At 41.1% G+C, this 20,817-nt stretch overlaps 1 long non-coding RNA gene across 4 annotated transcripts; it reads left to right on the forward strand.

Annotated features, from left to right (window-relative positions):
- Positions 1-316: 316 nt before the first annotated feature.
- LOC126533716 (uncharacterized) lies at positions 317-16,372 on the forward strand. Of its 4 annotated transcripts, XR_011895844.1 has the most exons (6): positions 317-605; positions 3,574-3,861; positions 6,138-6,222; positions 13,961-14,037; positions 15,301-15,352; positions 16,234-16,372. It is a non-coding gene; the product is annotated as an uncharacterized lncRNA (long non-coding RNA). The 4 variants fall into 4 exon arrangements; XR_011895846.1 differs by lacking the exon at positions 6,138-6,222 and having other exon boundaries at positions 319-605; XR_011895843.1 differs by lacking the exon at positions 13,961-14,037 and having other exon boundaries at positions 320-605.
- The last annotated feature ends 4,445 nt before the right edge of the window (positions 16,373-20,817 follow it).

The raw sequence follows: 20,817 nt of genomic DNA on the forward strand, positions 1-20,817 counted from the left end.
CTTCGATATCTATAAACGTACATTTTTATAGCTGTTAGATGAGCACGAAAAGGAAAGAAGAACCACGTTCTTACATGATATAAATCTGCTTCACTGAGAGTTGAACGTTCCGCGCCGTAGCTGCGTAACCAGGCGCGCCGACGCGAGGCAACCCAAGCGCGCGATAACAGGGAGGAGCTGTTCCCCGAGATCACGCCGCGTTCCGACGCGTACGAGCCATACCGCACCGTCTGCGCATGCGTGGGTGCGCGATCGCGAGCTTGCGCGCGTCAGCAAGCGTACGTGTGGACTGGGCGTTACGGACGAGACGGTCATTAGAGGAAACGCCAGTTCACGGGATTGGCCAGTCGTTTCAGCGGGTGCGAGAGAGAAAATCTGGGGGCTTTCGCGCTTGAAATTTCTCCCTTTGCCTAGGTACCACGGAGGAGCAGTTTCTTTGGTCGTTCTGTCCCTAGGCGTGCCCTGGCGTGCCGGCATTTTGCGATGTGTCGGCTGGCGATCTGAGCGTCGCGTACAAGTTTTCCTCGTGCGTCTCCTTGGGTGTTGCTGGCGCAGTGCACTGGCGCGAACGATTGTTGTCGTTTGGTCAGTGGTCTCCCGTGAAGGCGAGTATGATATGGCGTTGCCCTGTCACTACCAGTGTCACACGTATACTTCTCATCGCGATCGCACCGATCCGGATCGAAATTCTCGACTGTTATTGGGTCTCTCTCTCATTTTGTCCAAAGAAGGCAATCACGACCGCGAAATTCGATCAGGATCGGGCGTGATCGCGATGAGCAGTGAGCCGGAACACAAGATACACACACAGCGCACACTGTCAACAATTTCATTGCGAAAGCATTGCGACCTTTGAAGATTATAGCATGGCACTAGTCACTTGATAGATATAGCATATATTACATATATAGCAAAATATATAGCATCTTCACAGTTTGCCCTGTGTGTGCGTTTTCGTTCCTTGTTTGTGCCCCTGTCACACTGGTATCTTACCGTCCTCGCGAATTTTTCCATGCGTCGAACGCTTCGAGAGGGCTCAGTTGCACGTTATTCAATTGCCATAACTGGCATCCATTTTGTAGCTGTGTATTCGTATAGATGTAGGAGCTCGGTGGGAGATCTATTAGTGCAGGCAGCATGCGCTAACACCATGTGGCAGATGCTGCTTGATGATTTCTAGTATATCATACCCGCGCGCTAATAGTACATGACCGGGGTAGTTGGAGAAGTATGGGAGAGGCCTTTGCCCTGCAGTGGGCGTAAATCAGGCTGATGATGACCCGCGCGCAGCTATCGTGTGCGCCACAGCCCTTATAAGTTATTTGGCTGAGCCATAAGTTCCAGCTTTGCTCCGACACCACGTGAGTGCTGGTTTCCCATGTCTGTCTGTCCACACAGTTCTTTAAGCTGACAATGACCGCTGTCATCATTGATTTTCATTTTTCGTTGCCAGGATCGTGATCCCCATCTTCACATTGCATTAGTACAAATAATAAGAAAACTTTGACCACTATTGTCACCACTTTGATTAAAGTTCAGGTCCCTGCAATAATGTGCATTTCACTCTATATATATCTATACATTTCTTTTCTTGGTAGTTCTTCGAAAGTATATTTTTTTCACTAGAAGGTTGGTAACAATGAGCAACTCACCGTCATGGGCTACCAGTTTGGTGCAATGTCCCACTCATTATAAAAATCTTATAGATGGATCGTCATTTGAAGAAAACCAATTCTTTAACAAATGGTCCATTCTGCATTATGGTTCTACCTACCTGTCTTCTACAAGCTATGCATTCACATATGAAAGAACGGTATATAATGATAGTGATGAAGCGGTGTATCTGAAATAACCTTTGACATCATCACAGGAACTTGGAAACAGGTACCACATAGTGATAACTCTGATAATCATTAATCATGTCTTATACATGGCTGGACATGTTTTCGTTCGCTTCTGGCCTTCCTTGGGTCACATGATATTTTCTGTACCTCACAATGAGACCTTAAAGCATAGGCATCTAAGGCTTTCACCTTAAAATGGAAAGATGCAAAATTGATTGCTTCAATGTTGCTTCCCATGAAAATGAACTACGTGTACTTTGTTTAATTTATTCACTTGAGAAATGCACATATAATACCATCCATGTTAACATAGCAGTATAGACGGTGACTATGTGGGGGCCTCCGGGGCCCGAGCCCCCTCTGGAGATCTTCAGGGGGGGGGGGCTGAGCCCCCCACCCTGAAAAAAAAATTGTAATCTTGGTCCCCCACTTGATTAATGGCTAGCGTCATTACTATTGTAGTGTTGATAGCTCAGATATGTTGAAATAATTTTTGCTCTTCAAAATGAGAAAACACATGACATTGCTGAACTGTGGCTGTTTGTCAACTCTTGATATTAAACAATAGAGAATCTTCTTACCGCCCTCAAATAGTTTGTGCGTGGTTTACAAGCTGGAACATACATTCAACAAACTTTCTCCTCAAAACTTAATAACCGCTTCTCAGAATTACAATATTGAAAATTGTTCATGGCAGAACAGCCCTTTTTACATCATTTTGTGGAGTCTTGATAATAGCAATCCCTTGCTATTGAAAGTTGTAACATTCTTTTCATTAACATTGAAGTTCGAATGCTTTCAAGTCCTTTTAAATAAAAAAATTGGAGGCTTGGGACATTGTGATATAGGGCCTGTCCAGACATTTTTAAACTGCTAGAATAAGAAGTTAACATTCACGAATGTTTGTACTGAGAAAAAGGTACCGAGTTCGATTTATCTAAGCAGTGGTTCATACGCACCTCTAACACCACCCCAGGAGGAGCCAGACACTGCCAAATTTTTTCCAATATACCCCCCCCCCTCCTTACTTTCTCCCGCACGCAAGAGGTATTCGCCAAATGCCAGTTAGGTCGGAAGAGACAAAATAGAAAGGCATCTTCTTGCGCCTCTTGTTCATCGAGCAATGTTTCAGAAAAAATGAGGACATACAAGGCACTGTTTCCAACTAAATCTTTTATCCAAGAAAACCAATATACAGTAAACTACCACTTGAACGTCACTTAAGCAAATTATTCAGCTGTACGAACTTTTTTTGTATCCCCCATCGAAACCCCTTTCAACCCAATGCAAATGCCTTTCAGTTTAACAAAATTCAGTACAGTGGCATTTCAGTTCTGTGATCATATTCTGCTACATCATCATCATCATGATTTTTATTTTTACCACTGGATACAAGGTGAAAAAGGGAGAGCCGGGAAAAAAGCCGAAATCTCTTCGGCTTGACAAAGTTCCGGTCTCCCAGACAGGCACGGAAGCGGCTGGTGTAGCAATACAATTACGCAGAAAGTGTGGATATAAGAGTTTTTTAAACACAAATACATATAGAAATTTTCATGTTATTACATGGAAACTAGTTGTAATACAGTTGTGTCAAATGACTCCCAGTATACAATTATAATCTGTTATCTTGCATATTATTATTTAACACAGACTCAGTTGCATATATCATAGTGGACTTGGAAGCACCGAACGAGTACGGATGCTGATCAAATTTTTTCTGATCGCACAGATCGTGCTGTCGAGGACCGGATTCGTCGACGCAGGGTCTGAGCATGCACTGCATCAGGCCTATCTACTGCTACCTCCGGCTGTCTGCCCTGCTGGCTTCATCGGACAAAACAAGTCGCAGGAAGCTGTACCACGTGCACTGCACTGGGACCACCTGACCAGCACGGTAACGTCGACGGAGACATCGTGGCACCCGGATAAAAGCAGCAGCCTTTTCGACGTTCCCTTCAGTGGACTTGGAAGCACCTAACGAGCACGGATGCTGATCAAATTTTTTCTGATCGCACAGGTTAGTGACCAGCATTTAGTCTCTTCAGTTAGAGACAACGGCGTAACGTTAACGGTGCTCCCAAGTCCACAATGCTGTGTTGCTATTTTGCGGGGTTGTTTTAATGTTATCCGCTTAATGTTACTAACATCCGGAGACAAACAAAATCCAGGCCCTTACTCTGATTCAGATAAATGTTCGCAGCGGGAACTAATGAAACACATTCTAAGAGAACAAAAGGAAACGAACAAAGCACTGAAACAACTGTCTTCAAATATCAAGCATGTGGAGACAATAGTTGCAGATTTGCAAGAAATAATGACAGTTATTGAGAATGAAAGGGGATTATGGAAAGAATGCGAAGACAGGATAGTACACTGCGAGGAATCTTGTAAATCTACCATGATGCAAGTAGAATTTCTGGCATCGAAGGTCGATGATTTAGAAAATAGAAGTAGGCAGAATAACCTAGTAATTTATGGATTAAGAGAGAGCTCTGATGAAGATGTTAAAACACTTGAAGAAGAAGTGCACGGTATACTTAAGAAGACCCTAGGAATAGAAACTAACTCAATAGAACGAGTTCACAGAATTGGTACAAAGCAAAGCCAAAGGACACACCCCGTTATTATCAGGCTATTCAACTTTGCTGAGAAAAACAAAATATTATCAAGCTGCTTCAAGGTGAAAAACACCCGGATTTCAATATCCGAGGATTTCTCAAAGAAAGTATGCGACACACGTGCTAAATTATGGTGTTCTGCAGTAAGTGACAAGGCGAAAGGGGCAAAGGTATCTCTGTCATTTGATAAACTAAAAATAAATGGCAACACCTTTATATGGAATGAGTGTGAGGTCAGAAGAATTGAACTATCTAAACCGAAAACTTCTGCACCCGCTGGCCCAGCAGCTTGCGATGGCACGTGACAACAACGTACGAAATCTATCAGTGTTATCACTGAATGCGCGCAGCGTAGTCAATAAGTCAAGCCTACTTGAAAGCATAGTTGCAGCCCATCAACCACACGTTATAGTCATCATGGAAACCTGGCTTCAGGAAAGCGTCCTGGATTCCGAAGTGTTTCCACCTTCTTATCGGCTCATACGGAAAGACAGAGAATCGCGGGGGGGGGAGGTGTAGCTGTCGCAATTAAATCTAACATAAAATTCACAGTTTTAAACAGCATACCTGACCATGAAAGCGTATGGTGTAACCTTACATTTAATGGAAAAAGCATATTTCTGGGTGGCGTATACCGACCTCCGAATGCGCCCCCTGAATACCTAGACGTTATGCATGATTACATTGCACAACACACTTATTCACGTTTCAATATTATTATCACGGGTGATTTCAATTTACCAGGAATCAATTGGTCTAATCTTTCGCACAACAGCTCCGAGGCAAAAAGTGCTGAATCACTATTGTTCATGTCATTTACCTTCTCTCTAGACCAGCTAGTTTCCGAACCGACTAGAATAGCTGGTCCGTCATGTTCTGTGCTTGATCTGATGTTCGTAAGCAGTCTATTTCAAAATAACACATTAAATGTTGAAAGTAGCATTTCGGACCATAAAACTATTGTATTCTCCTGTCCGATTTTAGGAAACTGTGAACGCGTTAAGCCATCGATTGCTGTTATCAGGGATTACTCAAGAGCGGATGACAATGCTATCTCAGAATATTTAAACGCCTGCTTTCTGCAGGTTTCATTACTTCATGACGTAAATGAATTATGGTTACGTTTTAAGCATATTGTACACTTTTGTGAAGAAAACTACATTCCCTCCAGAAAGAAAAGAGTGAACAGAGAACATCCTTGGGTATCGCGCGAAATAATACATATAAAACGAAAAATTAAAAGGAAGCGCAGAAAGAAAACCACACGTGACCTTCAAGATCTTGTACGCTTATTACAGTATAAGATAAACATATGGCCAAGGAGCGTTTTTTCACTGTTACTCTGCCTTCTTACATGACGAATAAACCACAAAAATCCTGGTGCTACCTATCGAGGGAGTGGCACACCGTATCGCAGATTACTGTTTCAAATGAGACGTTTGTTCAGCCTGACGTCATAGCAAGCAAATTTAATGAATTTTTTCTATCTGTATTTAACAGAACTACATTATCATTTCAAGAATCCAATGCCTGAAATAGATATCGACCAACAAGGAATTCTTTGACTCTTACAAAAACTGGATGTAAAGAAACCCTGTGGCCTTGATCTTATATCAGATGCATTTTTGCAAAAACATGCAGTTTGGACGTCAAAATACTTATACGTAATTTACAGGCGATCTTTGGAAACTTCAGTGATACCTGACGACTGGCGAAGGGCCAAAGTAATACCTGTGCACAAATCTGGCTCTAAACTCGACGTAAGTAACTATAGATCTGTTTCATTAACATGTGCATCCAGTAACATGTGCATCCAGCTTTTTTTTTTTTTGTTCGAACATATTATTTATAAGGCCATAATATTGCACTTAGAGAATAATAACCTACTATACAGCCGGCAACATGGATTCCGTTCAGGTCTAAGTACTGTTACTCAGTTAGCTGAGTTAACCCATGATGTAGCTACCACAATAAATAACAGAAGCCAAATAGATGCCATTTTCTTAGATTTTTCAAAGGCCTTTGATGTTGTTCCTCATCCAGATCTTATTACTAAACTAATTGCCATTGGTGTACACGAGAAAACAGTATCATGGATCAAGAACTATCTCGAAAACAGAAAGCAATGCGTAGCTGTGAATGATATTACGTCTGATTATGTCAACGTTTTTTCTGGTGTTCCACAAGGCTCGGTTCTTGCGCCCCTCCTATTTCTGATCTACATCAATGATATTCGTTCATGCGTTCAGCCGCCTATTCGTCGATGATTGCGTAGTGTACGCAACAGTGAATACCAGAGAGGATCAGGTAAAACTAGATGATTCGTTAGCTGCTGTACAAAATTGGTGCAACATTTGGGGGATGAAACTGAATGCATCAAAAACTACCAGTATCTCCTTCACTCACAAGAAAAATGTGCTTCAGTTTACATACACAATAAACAATATATCACTAAGAAAATACGAGGAGGTCACATATCTCGAGGTCACTCTTACAACGAAATTAAATTGGGAAACTCATATAAATAACATATATGACAAGGCCCTAGGTAAACTACATTTATTGAGAAGAAAACTTGGAAACACACCTCCTAGTGTTAAATTAAATGCATACAAAACCCTCATTAGACCCTCTTTAGAGTATATGCTGACATTATTTGGGCCCCGCACCAAAAGTATTTAACCGAGAAACTAGAACGCATACAGAACTTAGCATTGAGATTTATATATTCACAATATTCACGTCAAACGAGCATTACGGACCTGCGCGTCAAGGCTAACATTAAATCACTGACTCAACATAGAATGATTTCCAGATTAAAATTTCTATACTTACTTTATCACGGCTCCTATCGAATACCACAAGCAACATACATTCAAGCGCCATTCAGACTTTCTGCCCGAACCAACCATAATAAATCAATACGACACCATCCCAGCCATAATAACACTCACAAGTACTCTTTATTCCCACACGCCATTTCCCATTGGAACATACTACCCTATAGAGCCGTAAATTGCCCATCTGCCAACGCAATTATTGACAGTATTGAGAATCTGGAATTCGAATGGTGATATTACCTGTATTTCATATGCAGCCTCTGTAGATGCATTCTTATGGTAAACGCTGTTTCTCCTGCTTCCCGGACGGCTCATTTAAACAGTGTATATATTTATTGAGTGTGTTCTTTTTTGTGTGTGCTAATGCTCTTTGTTTTGGATACACTAGTTTCACTTTATTCTTTTTTTGTACTGTATTCCATGTTGTAACCACCCCTGCATGGGCCCGACGATGGCCTGCAGTATTGTAAAATAAATAAATAAATAAGAATGCAAAAGCAATATATGTATACATATATATACATATACACACATACATATATAAATATAACAAATTTCACAGGAGTTTACAATAAACACAAGTTAAGTTACCATCAGGAAACATTCTTTTTTTCAGAAATTATTTTACATACTTGCAAATATATATGTGCATCTATGTTAAAAAACATAAAAAAAGAAAATCTGCATATAGGCTGCTGCTTTCGCGACAGACATCACGGCAACGTAGCCCAGGGCGTCATCACATCCTTGAATTTTAACAAACGCGAAGACGCCCTTTGCAGCATCCAGTTTACAACACGAAACCCTGCCACGTGGTTTGGGCACAATCACTGCAGCGGAAACCCGGATTCTAGGAATAGTAGTTACAAGTGTGAATCTATAAACAAAATGAGAATTTATGATAAGTTCTGCGGAAGTGTTGGAGCAGTTAACAATACACATCTATAAGAACAAATCCAATATTTTAGTTTTGTTTAGAGATAACACATCACCATGTTGTTGGTTAAAATAGTTAAGTAGGGACGGTAGTGTATGTTTAAGGCATTGGCAGCCATAATTAGTATGTGAGAAAGGGATCTGCCATGGTGCCTGGTGACGATATGAATATGCACTTCTATTTTGTTGTAGAGTTGCCGGGGCTAGGAATGAATCGAGTTTTCCCAGCATAGCATTTCTATAGCTTAGTAATGTTTTGAATTTATATATGTCACGGGCTCTGATCATTCTGTTTTGTTGGAAAAGCTCTTGCGTATGCTCGAAAAAAGAAACGTTCGCTATCGCCCGAATTGCTTTCTTTTGAAGTATTTCCAGCATTTGAATATTTTGCGCTGTAGTGTTACCCCATATAAGTGAACAGTAACTGATGTGTGAATGGAGAAGAGCATGATAAATGAGACACTTAACTTGAAAATGTAATGCACTTCAATTGCAATTTAACACACCAACAACTTTTCGTACCTTTGAGCAAACATGACTAACGTGTTCATTCCAGGACATATGCTTAGCGAGTATTATGCCTAGGGTTTTTATGGATGACGTAAGGTTAATTTTATACAGACCCCACACAATATTATCTGGCAATGTAGTAGAACTTCCCAGAGCATGAAAAATAACGCACTTTGTTTTGGTTTCATTGAGGATGAGGCCGTTTGCCTTAGACCATGCTCGAAGTCCATAACAAATGGAGCTTGCTATAGGCGTTATTTCTTTTAAATCTTTACCTGTAAAGAAAACAGAGCAATCATCTGCATACGTGACAAATTTACACATATCGCTCACTTGTACAATATCATTAATGTAATACAGGAAAAGTATCGGGCCAAGAATGCTACCTTGGGGCACACTCGCTGTCAAAGATTTTATCTGCGATCTGTTCTCATTAATTTCAGCAAACTGATGTCGGCTTTCTAAATAAGATCAGATAAGTTCAAGTGTTATTCCTCGGAAGCCATATTTTTCCAGCTTTATCAGCAGGAATTTCTGGTTGACCCTATCAAAGGCTTTGCCGAAGTCTAAGTATAACCCTAAAGTCAGAAATTTTTTGTCAGTGTTCTCTAGAATAAGCTCCTTCTGTATACTTAAAGCAGTTTCCATAGACCGCTTTTTCTTAAACCCGTGTTGACAGTCGGTTAGCAGGCTATGTTTTTGCAAAAATTTATTAATACAAAAGTTAACAATTTTTTTGAGTCCCTTTGATAGCACAGGAAGTATAGATACTGGCCAATAATTGCCCATATTATTTTTGTCACCTCCTTTGTGAACTATTACTCTCGCTACCTGCATATTACGCGGGAAAACTCCGGTTGACAAGAAAATATAAAAAATGTGCATTACTGCAGGTGCAAGTAAGTCTATGACGTACTTAATTGGCCTAATTTCTAAATCATCTACGTCTCGACTATGGCTATTTTTCAAGTATGAAAATGTTGTAATCACCTCAGGGATGCTAGTAATCTTTAGGAATAAAGATTCTCTTAATGAAGCGGCATGCATTGTATCTTGAATGTCGTGATCTATGCATCCTACTTTAACAAAAAAATTGTTAGAACGGTCTGCAAGTTCTGTACCACCTACAAAAGTGCAATCAATGTTCAACGTATCTGTTTGTGTATCGACTGACCGATTTAGTGCTTCGTTTACTTTTTTTCCATACTTTGTCACTTCTGCTAGTACCTCCATGAAGTTGTTAGTTGAGTTTTCTTCTCTATTAGTTGCAGGTGTGCCTAATACAGTGTTTTCACTTTAACCTCCTTATTTGCCTTTCTTCACTCTCATTTCCACTTGAGAATTTTGAACTTTGAGTGCCTATAACCTATATTAGGAAGTAGCCGCTAGCAACACTTGGGAAGCAGTGTTTTTTTATTTTAAGCATGAATGACATTGTCATTCACTGAATTTTGTGTGTAGTGCACAAAGCATCACATGGCAATAATTTCTTTGTTGAAAGAACTATAAAAGACACTGGTAAAAAATTACTGCATAATTCATTTGGGATAAGTAAGTTGAAAACCCTGTATTGTTTTTAGAATGCTTTTCTTCCCAATTGGATGTTTTACTGGAAAACATTTTGCAGCAGAAATTATGTTCCTGTGTCATCCTTCCAAAAGGCACAGTAAAACTTGTGAGCCCACTTAGTGTCTGCAAAACTGAATGAATTGGTTTTATGTGTAAGATTAAATTGCCCAAATTATACAGAATTTTTTAATGTTAATTATTAAGCTCAAGGATGTAATTAATGCTTTGAAACATTTGTTCTATGCTTCCATATATGTAAATGTAAGCTTTCACCCAGTGAACACACTAAATTAGAAATATGCCTGCTATCCATGCTCTTTGCGCATTAAAGGAACTTGCATGCTTTTGCATGTTTAGGAAATTGCCTTTCATTCTGTTTATACAGCATAATTTTCTCACCTATACTAGTAGCTACAGTGTACTGAGGTTGAGTGCCCACGCAAGGAACCCGGAAATTTTGCGGGAATAACTACCCAAAATTACTGTGGATGGATCTGGCAGTGGGAGCGGTTCAGGAAGTGCACTGAAACTTCGAAATTAATGTTCAGTGTGACCTGCAGCATCCTGGAGTGAGGGTCTGCACTGGAAGGAAACTATGAAATATGTTAGCAACTAGTCAAACATTGTTTTAACCCCAATGAGTGCTTTTAATGGTGCATAATGGGAAAGGACAACCAGTGACATCGATGCGAGCCTTCAGACTCTAAAGTTTGCTCTATGCATTCCTCTGTGTCATTTCATCAATGGCAACAGAGCAGGCGCGTATGCAGTAACCTTTTTTGGGGGGGTGGGGCCACCATAGGTCTCCTTCCTATGCAAATTAGGGGAAGGGTACCTTTATTATACAAATATGAATAATGCCGACCATTCACCATAAAGACACATAAACCCGAAAAGAGAAATGAAATAAGGTGCATCTCACAGGTAGGCCTGTGAGATGCACCTCTCCTTTACATGGCAAACAAGGAACCCCATCAAATGGACTCACACTGGAAAGAACCGCAGGAAGAACACTGCCAAGAACAAGTAAACAAGTGAAAATGTAAATTAAAGATTTCTATAGTAGAATACATAGCAACCATGGCACATGAACCGCGCGGGGTTGTGTTACTTAGCCAGCCAATCACAAAAGCAAACAAAATCATCGTCATGTGGCCTTTTCAACAATGCGTCGTACTTGATAGATCCGGAGAGTCTGCTGTTCTTGAAGAGCCGTCTATCGGCAGAAGCAATGAGGTGTGCAACAGACATGGACAAAGTGTATGGAGTCTGAGCATTTCACTCTTCAAAAGTCTGCGGTACAGTTCATTTCACTGCTGAACCAGTTTTACTCATGAAACTTCACTGCCAACTGCACTGAAACTTGAAAACAAATAGTTGCAGCAAAGCAAGCATTTTATAATTTTCAGTTGAATAAAGAATTCGACTTTCGCCATTATTTTATTTATTTATTTTATTTACAATACTGCTACTCTCATTTGAGAGCGTGGCAGTTGGGCGATACAGTAGACATGTATATGAATACGCATTTAGGCAGAACAGTTAATTGAAAAAAGGAAGAAAAAAGAAAACAATTGCCCGAGGATGGTAATATAAGAAAGAAGCTGAGTTTAGAAACAAAAATGCAAGTTTTCACATGACAGTTAATTAACATGATTCTGGCAGTTAAGAACACGTAATTAACTAGTTTATACATAAAATAGGAGCGAACTGAAAGGTAACACTTAACGCGTGAAGAAATTTTAAAGTTGTGTGAAGGGATACGCTTTAAAGCATACACTTTGAGAGCGAGAAGACACGAATGGAAAAAGAAAGAACAATCTAGGCAAGCAATCAGCAGGAAATGGCAGTTATAACAATTATCTTAGCAGTAGTACAGTAATGAAAATTTATTTTGGGAACACAGTGTACCATATGCCCACACAACGACAATCAAACAAAAATGGAAAAAGAAAAGTGGGAAGTCGAAAGCAACACAATGCGAAATTTCTGACGATGACACGTGCGATGATAAATTGTTTAATTTACGCACTGCAGCTTCCACTTGTGAAGTAAATTCGGACAACGATTCGATGGCGGTTATAGCAGGATCAAGTCAGTTCCATTCAGCAATTGTAAGGGGGAAGAATGAATACTTAAATGTGTCATTGTTGCATGTGTATTCTGTTAAAGTGTGCGCATGTTTGTTACGTGTTTTTCGAGCCTCAGAAAATGAAATGTACCTGGACACATCTATCTTATAGTTATTCTTTAGAAGCTGAAACAAGAACTTCAGGCGAGCGTGTTTTGCCCTGGTAGATAGCATTTGCAATCCAGACTGCGTTAGAAGATTAGTCGGTGAGTCAGTGCGTATATATTTGTTGTGAATGAACCTTATAGCCTTTCTTTGTACTGCCTCTAATTTTGTTATGTTAGTTGTTGTATGAGGAAGCCAGACTGTATTTGCATATTCGAGAACCGGCCTAACGAACATTGTGTAGGCCAGTAGCTTCGTTGATGTTGTAGAGAGCTCAAGGCTTCTTTTGAGGAAGAATAGTTTGCGTAATGCTCCTGCCGTGATATTCGAAATGTGTTTATCCCACCTGAGGTCTGAGGTTAATGTAACTCCCAGGTATTTATGTTGTTCAACTTTAGTTAGTGGTATGCCGTTAATCTCACATGTAAAGTTAGATGGTCTTGTTTTCCTTGTTACGGTCATGACCACAGACTTTTTTACGTTAATTGACATCTGCCAATTAGAGCACCAAATAGCTAGAGTGTTGAGGGATGTATTAAGTGCGATGTTATCGTTATAATGAGTGATTTCACTATAGATAACGCAGTTGTCAGCGAACAGTTTTATATTACAACCAATGTTAGCTGTGATGTCATTAATATCGATTATTAAGAAGAGTAAGGCCCAAGAACTGAGCCTTGGGGAACTTTGGAAGTAACGGTGACAGTGCTAGGTGGCATTTTTTCGTAGGTTACAAATTGTGAACGATTGGCTAGAAATTCTTATCCAGGCTGAAAGGAGCCCTTTCCCAACAACACTTTCAACTTTAGCGATTAATTTGTTATGGCATGCACAATCAAATGCCTTAGATGGATCAAGTAAAATCATGTCAGTCTGGCCGCGGTGATTGATAGTATATGCAAGATCGTGGATTCGTTCTGTTAGTTGGGTTATTGTTGATAAACCACTGCGAAAACCATGTTGGTAGGGAGACAAGAAGCCAATGTTCTCTAGAAAAAACGTTATGTGCTTTAAGATTATGTGCTCTAGAAGCTTACAGGATGTACTAGTTAATGAAATGGGTCTAAAATTTGAAATTTCTGTTGTGTCGCCTGATTTATGGATAGGTATTATCTTTGCAATTTTCCAGTCGTTCGGTAGCTGTGAAGTCGTGAGTGATTTACGAAAAATTATGCCGAGGTATCTACTGCACCATTCCGCATACCTTTTCAGAAAGTCGTTAGGTATGTTGTCAGGACCGCTGCCTTTTTTTAGGGTCAAGATCAAGCAGAAGATTAAGTATGCCAGCGTCCGTAATGTGTAATTCGCCAATGCTTACGCCCTGTCTCGTTAGAATGGGGGGAATAATGTTATTGTCTGTAGTAAATACTGATTGAAAAAAAATGTTATATGCGTTGGCTTTCGCAGTTTCTTCCTCTGGGCTTAAGTGGGACGCTTCTCCATCATTGGTGCGAAAGTGCCTCCAGAACCTTCCGGGATTATTAGTAAGAAAGCTCGGTAACGTTACATTAAAATAATATTTTTTTGCTCATTTGGCTGCAAGCTTGAATTCCGCGATGGCATTAGGAAGTTTCGTCACCCTGGATTCGTCTCCTCCTTTAATTTTTATTGTTCTACGCAGTCTTTTCAGACGGCGCTTTGCCTGAATTACTTTTTGGGTTATCCAGGGATTATTTTTTGGTGGCCGCTTGGTTTTAGTGGGCACGTAGTTTGTGACGCAGTAGAGGACGATAGATTTGTACTTATACTCGCCTATTATACTTTAATAGGCGAGGGAAAATGTATAAAATTATGCGCTAATAATATTATTTTTGTGGTTACCGCCTTATTTGCCTAACAGGAAAAGTTTGAAGTATGAATTATTTGCAGCCTCGCAGAGGAACAGTGGCTGGCGGTTATAAGGCCGTGGGCGGGGCTTCGCTGCATACTTAAGTTGCATCCGACCATAGTTTCGTTTTTTGAATTACCTTTAGAAGAATTATAGAGAAATATATATTTGCGGAACAACCACATTTCTTTTGGATCCCTCGTTTACTGCTCTACCAAGTGCCAAAACTGACTCTTATTGTTATTTGGGAGGTTGTGTAACGATGCGTGGCCGCCAGTCCCGTGCAACCGCATAGAGCGCAGGACGCTGCGGCTCTAGACATGCTGCACCCACCGTGAAGGTTAGAAAAAAGCCCACATAAGCACAACAGAGAAGTGGCAACATTAGGCGGTTTGACTGATAACTGTACAAGCGTCATTCAAGACACACGGAATTGCTCCCCAATTCTGGCGGCGTTTACAGTAACGAACGGCACACGCGTTATCAGCATGATAGCATTGCCTGTTACTTTCCTGTCGGGAATGATAACGCGCATGCCGTTCGTTACTGGAAAGTACTGGGCTCGCCGCGTTAAAGAAAGGAAATGCGGACAAGCAGATGACGATTATCGTTGTGTGGCAAAAGGGTGTAATTATGCTTAAGAGTGTATGCTAGCCACCATACCCTTAGTATAAACATATCTTCTCTGTAAAAAAAAAAAAAAAGTTTAACACAGTGATTTTTGTCTGGCGACAAAAAAAAAGTCGCTTCCAAAGATTGTGCGCATCTATAGCCAAGCCGATCCATGCCTAAAGCTTCCCAAAATGGCCGACTGCATCGTCGAACTCGTTAATACACTCTAATCGTTCACTTGATTTTTCGCTGCATTGGAAATGCAAGCGGTTAATTTCGCCGAATGAAATGTCTCGACGCTTTTCAGCGGCCGTCTCGTGCTTCTGAAAAGAGCTTGCGGTATTGGCGTGAACAGACAGGCAAGTGGACGTATTTATTCTACAGTTATTGAACAGTTACTTATCGATACATCTTGAAGTTAGCCTACAAGCTGTCGTTAAAAGTTCCGTCTTTCAGTAGACCTTGTGCAGCGTACTCTCAGCTCAATACGAAATTCTTGACTGCGTTCTCGAGTTTTGTTTAACGGTAATGAGAAGGAGTTAGATAATGCACAGAGGCAAGGTTTTGTCTGGTCTTGCAGGAGTCCCAGGTGCTTTTTCCGCCGCGTACACTGTCGCAATCGTTACACGTCTGAGGAACCAGACTGGCGGCGCATAGGTAAAGCCGGCTGCCAGTGCAAGCCGCAGTCCCCTACATTGTCGCTATAAAGAGGAAATTTGTACGTGTACTAAGTGTACGCAACGTTTCTTTGTTTAGTATAATTTGGCGGTGCCTCCAGCCTCCGCGTGGCGGGCGCGTTTAAGAGAAAGCTTTAGCTCGGGTGTTCCAATCTAAATACATGTAAACGCAGTATTCGTTTTTCTCGGCAACCACTGCACCAAATTTGACGAGGTTTGTTACATTTAAAACAAAAGCTTAGAATCTAGAATTTCTGCTGGGTACACAAAAGATTTAAGCGAAACAACTGAAGCAAAGCGGGGCATGGTGCTTTCAGTGCCCAATTTTTTTATAGAACATGTAGTTTTCAATTATAAAGGGGACTGTAATGTGATGTCTTTAAGTAGGGGGTTGTCTTATATTCAGAGTCGACTTATGTTTCAATATGAACGGGAATGAAGTGTTACGCAATTCTGTTAATGAAATTTACCTCTGCTGTTTAGTTTCCATATTGTGCGTAGAAGCAACAGTGCGTGCACTTTCAGCTGCTCAGTTTATCTTCAATGCTGCTCTCATTTTGTAGAGTTCATCACTTGTGCATGTGCAACACATTGGCGGAGGCAATACGAACTGCATTTCTCACTAGCTGGACAAGTCGGAATGGCAATGCACCTTGGAGAACAAGACTCGAATTGTGAAAGTCTGAATTAATATATTTTGATTTATATTTGGCGTTAACTTTCCAGCGCACTTTCTATCCTATTGAAGAAACATTTAGCCCCGTTTGGCCTGTTTTTTGAGGGCCTTACATCAGGCCCCCTAGCAAGTTTTAGTTTACACTGCAATTTAAAGCTTCTTGAGACCCGAATACAGCCATGGGACATAATTACTTTTCAAGCTGGTTATTATTGCCTCCAGGCGTGTTACGAACATGAAAGACGTTTTTTTAATAACATAGTTTTAAATAACTGGCATCTTCTTTAAATGTCGCAGTCATACGTAGACAGGCTAAGAGCTTCATCTCGAACAAGTGAACATCTCATGTTCGCTATGGTAAAAACTATTTCATTGCCTGAACACAGAGGTGAAGATGGAGTTATGTGTAGTAGACTGTTACTTGGCTGCTGCATCCTGGATTTTCATGCATTAATGAGGAATTCAAAACAGGCTTCAAGGTTGCTTCCTGCTGTTTGTGACAATGCAGAGGTCTAGATAAATTTTGTGTGAAATTTCTTGAAAGTAGATGAGAAGAATATGAGTGAACCACTTTCGACAGTTCCACATGCATTGGACTTCATATCCATGATGAATGTTTGGAGTAATGACTTCAGACTTCTGGCATTGCTTTACCGAAATAATCTTTTAAACTGGTTTATTATTAGAGGAGACAGAAGAAATTGAATGCCCTCTTACCACACCACCATGAGGTGAGCGTGACTGCCAACAGAGACACACTCTCCCTCTGCCTTGAGTAGCATCCGCAAGCGACGTTCCTTCCTCGCCTTGTCACATACTCGAGCCGAAGAACCACATCGGGTTCACGTGACTAGCACCACCTGCTTTTTTTTTTCTTATCCATTTTTGTTGCGTGGCACATTTTCCACCGTGGCATTGTGCATTCTGAATTGGGCGATTTACCGAAGTAATGCGTCATGGCGAGTGACACGACTGTGTTTTGCGTCGCAGTGTTTGTTTGTGTTGCCTTGACTCTGGCTGGGTGTGGCGCTTTCTCGAGAGGGAGGAAAGTGGCGTTTCATTTGACATTTCAGCTGTCTGTATGACATGCACAGATTTGTCATGAATATCTGTGTCATGTGCTGTAAGGCTGTAAACTTAAGAACAGCATTAAATACATTCTCTTAGTGGTGAATGCAACGCATATTTATCTTTTGCGCACAAAGAAAATGTGAACAGTGTACAGTGCTCCCACTTCTGCGTCAGTCTGATAATGTGTTTTGCGTCGCAGTGTTTGTGTTGCCTTGACTCTGGCTGGGTGTGGCGCTTTCTCGAGAGGGAGGAAAGTGGCGTTTCATTTGACATTTCAGCTGTCTGTATGACATGCACAGATTTGTCATGAATATCTGTGTCATGTGCTGTAAGGCTGTAAACTTAACAGCATTAAATACATTCTCTTAGTGGTGAATGCAACGCATATTTATCTTTAGCGCACAAAGAAAATGTGAACAGTGTACAGTGCTCCCACTTCTGCGTCAGTCTGATAAAAAGGCCAACAAGGAGTGATACTGCACTAAATCAAGTATATTGAAATTTGGAGACATCCTAGGGATGCTTCTGCAGCAGACATGATTGACCAGAGAGGTTAACAATGTACAGCTGCTTGCAGAGACCAAATGCACAGCACCATCAGTTTTTTGCCATGCTATAATTCTATCAAAGCCGCCTAAAATTCTTGCAGCTTTCTTTTAAGAAAGGATTAGTGGCACATAACAGTGTGCCTTTTTTTTCCTGTTTTTTGAATGTATATTTTTCTCCCACATAGCTGATGTGACTCAAAGGTTTATAGTCCTGAAAGCTTGTTTGCTTTGTTATGAATGTTACCAAAAACTTACGTGTGCAAGCTTACCTCTGCCCACACTGAACGCAGACACAGTGAGTTTATTTAGTATGGAAAGCTAAAACAATGTAGTGGCTGCACTATTGTTATGAATCTGTCGTAGTGATAGATGTTGCTGATTTTATGTAGTGCTTGTTTTCATCACTCAGGATATCACCCAAAATTCTAAGAGGCAAAAAAAAAATGTATATAATGTTCACAAGATATGGTTATGTGATGGCAGCCGATTGAGGGAACGAGCTCGCCTGCGGATCTTGCAACCACAAGAGGTTTAAGTAGATTTTATCGCATTAAAGTGTAACAAGTGACGAGAAAAAAAAAAAGCCTGGGCATGTCATCAAAAGATACCACTGGGAACAAAAGTCTATGGATCTACACGCACCGTGAAATACCCAATTTTTTTTCTTACTTGCCATGTTCGCATACACTAGTCCACAGTAAAGTTGCACAATGGGGCAGGCCCTCCATTTCATTCCTGCTTGACAAAGTTGAGATCTCTTAATTCCACTCTTTTTAACTCCCCAGAATGCCAAGAGTTGTACCATTCCTCCAACTTTAAATGAAATTCTTACTATACTGGCTCTTTCAGTATCTACCTATAGGTCACTATCTCTGCCGTGGTACTTGCCAACAAAATGGTATTCTACTTATTGTGAAATCCTGAAGTACTGGAGACTGTTCCAATGACGAGCTTTAATTGCACCTAAACACTAAGCTTTAGTTGCCAAGAATGATTCTATTTAGCAAGAGCATGCTTGGACTATGACACAAGGATGGAGGCCAAAAAGTTACTGCCCTTCCACTGCTGCGAAGTGGGGTGCAAGCGAAACTTGGGATCTGCGGCTCTTTGTAACGCCTCACGGCGAGGGCGGCACGTTAACGTCGACCCCTTTCTCAAGTTCCCGGTGGCATCAATCAAACACTGCCTGTTCTTTGGCCAAAGGCACAACACGTGGCCTGCTCCCACTGCCATTCCTTCAACACAGCCTGCTCTTCAGCAGAACAGACCAAACGCAGCCTCCCCATCTGACTGCTGGGCCTGAACTAGTGTGGGAAACTGCGGGTGTCAGGCGAGCGAACACACCCTTTCCCTCCTCTGGAGGAAGGGGACGCCCGTGATTGGCTCATGCCTTGCGCTGCTTCTACTTACCCACCTTAAAGGCAGCGTTTGATGAACTGACAGTGGCTGAATCAGTTAGCATGGTGATCTCGCAACCCAGAGGTCGGTGGTTCGAATCCGCAGCCTGATAAGCAATTTCTATTTTTGCGCAGCTTGGGTTTTTTCGCGCGGTAACACCGACACCAGTGAGGCAATACAAGCTTCTGTTAAAAAGGTCACAAATGGTTGCATCTTATGCCAGTTCCTGTTCATGTGGACATTCAGTGTTATTTTTCACTGTCAGAAGTATCCTTGAAGAAAAAAGGGGAGGGGGGCCAACGAAGTATCAACACTAAAGAAGCAAGGTCGACGTACATGGTAGTTGAAATAAATCGATGATTAAATGTTGATTATGCTGTCATGTACGACGCACAAATTGTGAGATGGATCTGGCGAGCTTCAAGCTCACCTGTCCATTCTCATTGGCCTGTTGAGCATGTGTAGCGTTGGTAAGATTAGCATTTCCTCTCTTCAGCGTTGACTGCTGCATTGTGGCGTGGTGGAGCACTGCCATTACGAATCCCCTCACAAACTATGAGCTACCAAGCTGCACTAAGACCAGTGCACCAGTTTCACGTCTGTGCGCACTCAAGGATGACAGCACGCATTGCATGTGAACTCAGATGTGCATACATACAAATTCTTGATTACGTCTCTCATTGTACTGTTACACTAAGGTACGTTTTAATACTGCATAAAATTACTGCTTAATTCGCACATCACATAGCATTAATTATAAAAAATTCAGCATGTGCATATTATAGCCGGCTATAAAGAAAAAAAGTTACAGAGCTCCTTCCAACATATCATGCTATGTTTCGCAAGCTGTTCCAACAACGAAATAGATGATTGCACAATGGTGGCCGCTTTTCATAAGTTAGCTTCGCTGGAATACATCTGTGTTAGTGGCAAAGCATACGAATTTGGTTTCGTGTCTTGGTGAACTGTGCAAGCTATTTCCGGCCCAAATTTCTTTTTAAAGAGTTGCACGCATTCATCATCATCCTATTTCAAAGTTCAATGCAGAATGAAGGTGCCTCCCTGCAATCTTCAATTATCATTGTCTTGCACTAGCTGATGCGAACTTGTGCTTTCAAATTTCATCTCACCTAGTTTTCTGTCATCCTTGACAGAACTTCCCTTCCCTTGGCACCCATTCTGCAACTCTAATGGTCCACTGGTTATCTACCCTATGCATTACATGGCCTGCCCAGCTTCATTTTTTCCTCTTAATGTCTACTAGAATATCGACTATCCACACTGCTCTCTTCCTGTCTCATTGTCATTTATCATTGCATTGCTCTTTGTACGGCCCTTAACATGTTCTCGAGATTCTTCGTTAACCTCCAGGCTTATGTGCTATACTGCATGCTTAGAAGAACAACGTGTCTACCAAGTTGACATTTTCAAATTCCCTGATTTTTTCAGGTTTC

Source organism: Dermacentor andersoni, chromosome 7 (assembly GCF_023375885.2).
Source record: "Dermacentor andersoni chromosome 7, qqDerAnde1_hic_scaffold, whole genome shotgun sequence".
Classification (NCBI taxonomy): Eukaryota; Metazoa; Arthropoda; class Arachnida; order Ixodida; family Ixodidae; genus Dermacentor; species Dermacentor andersoni.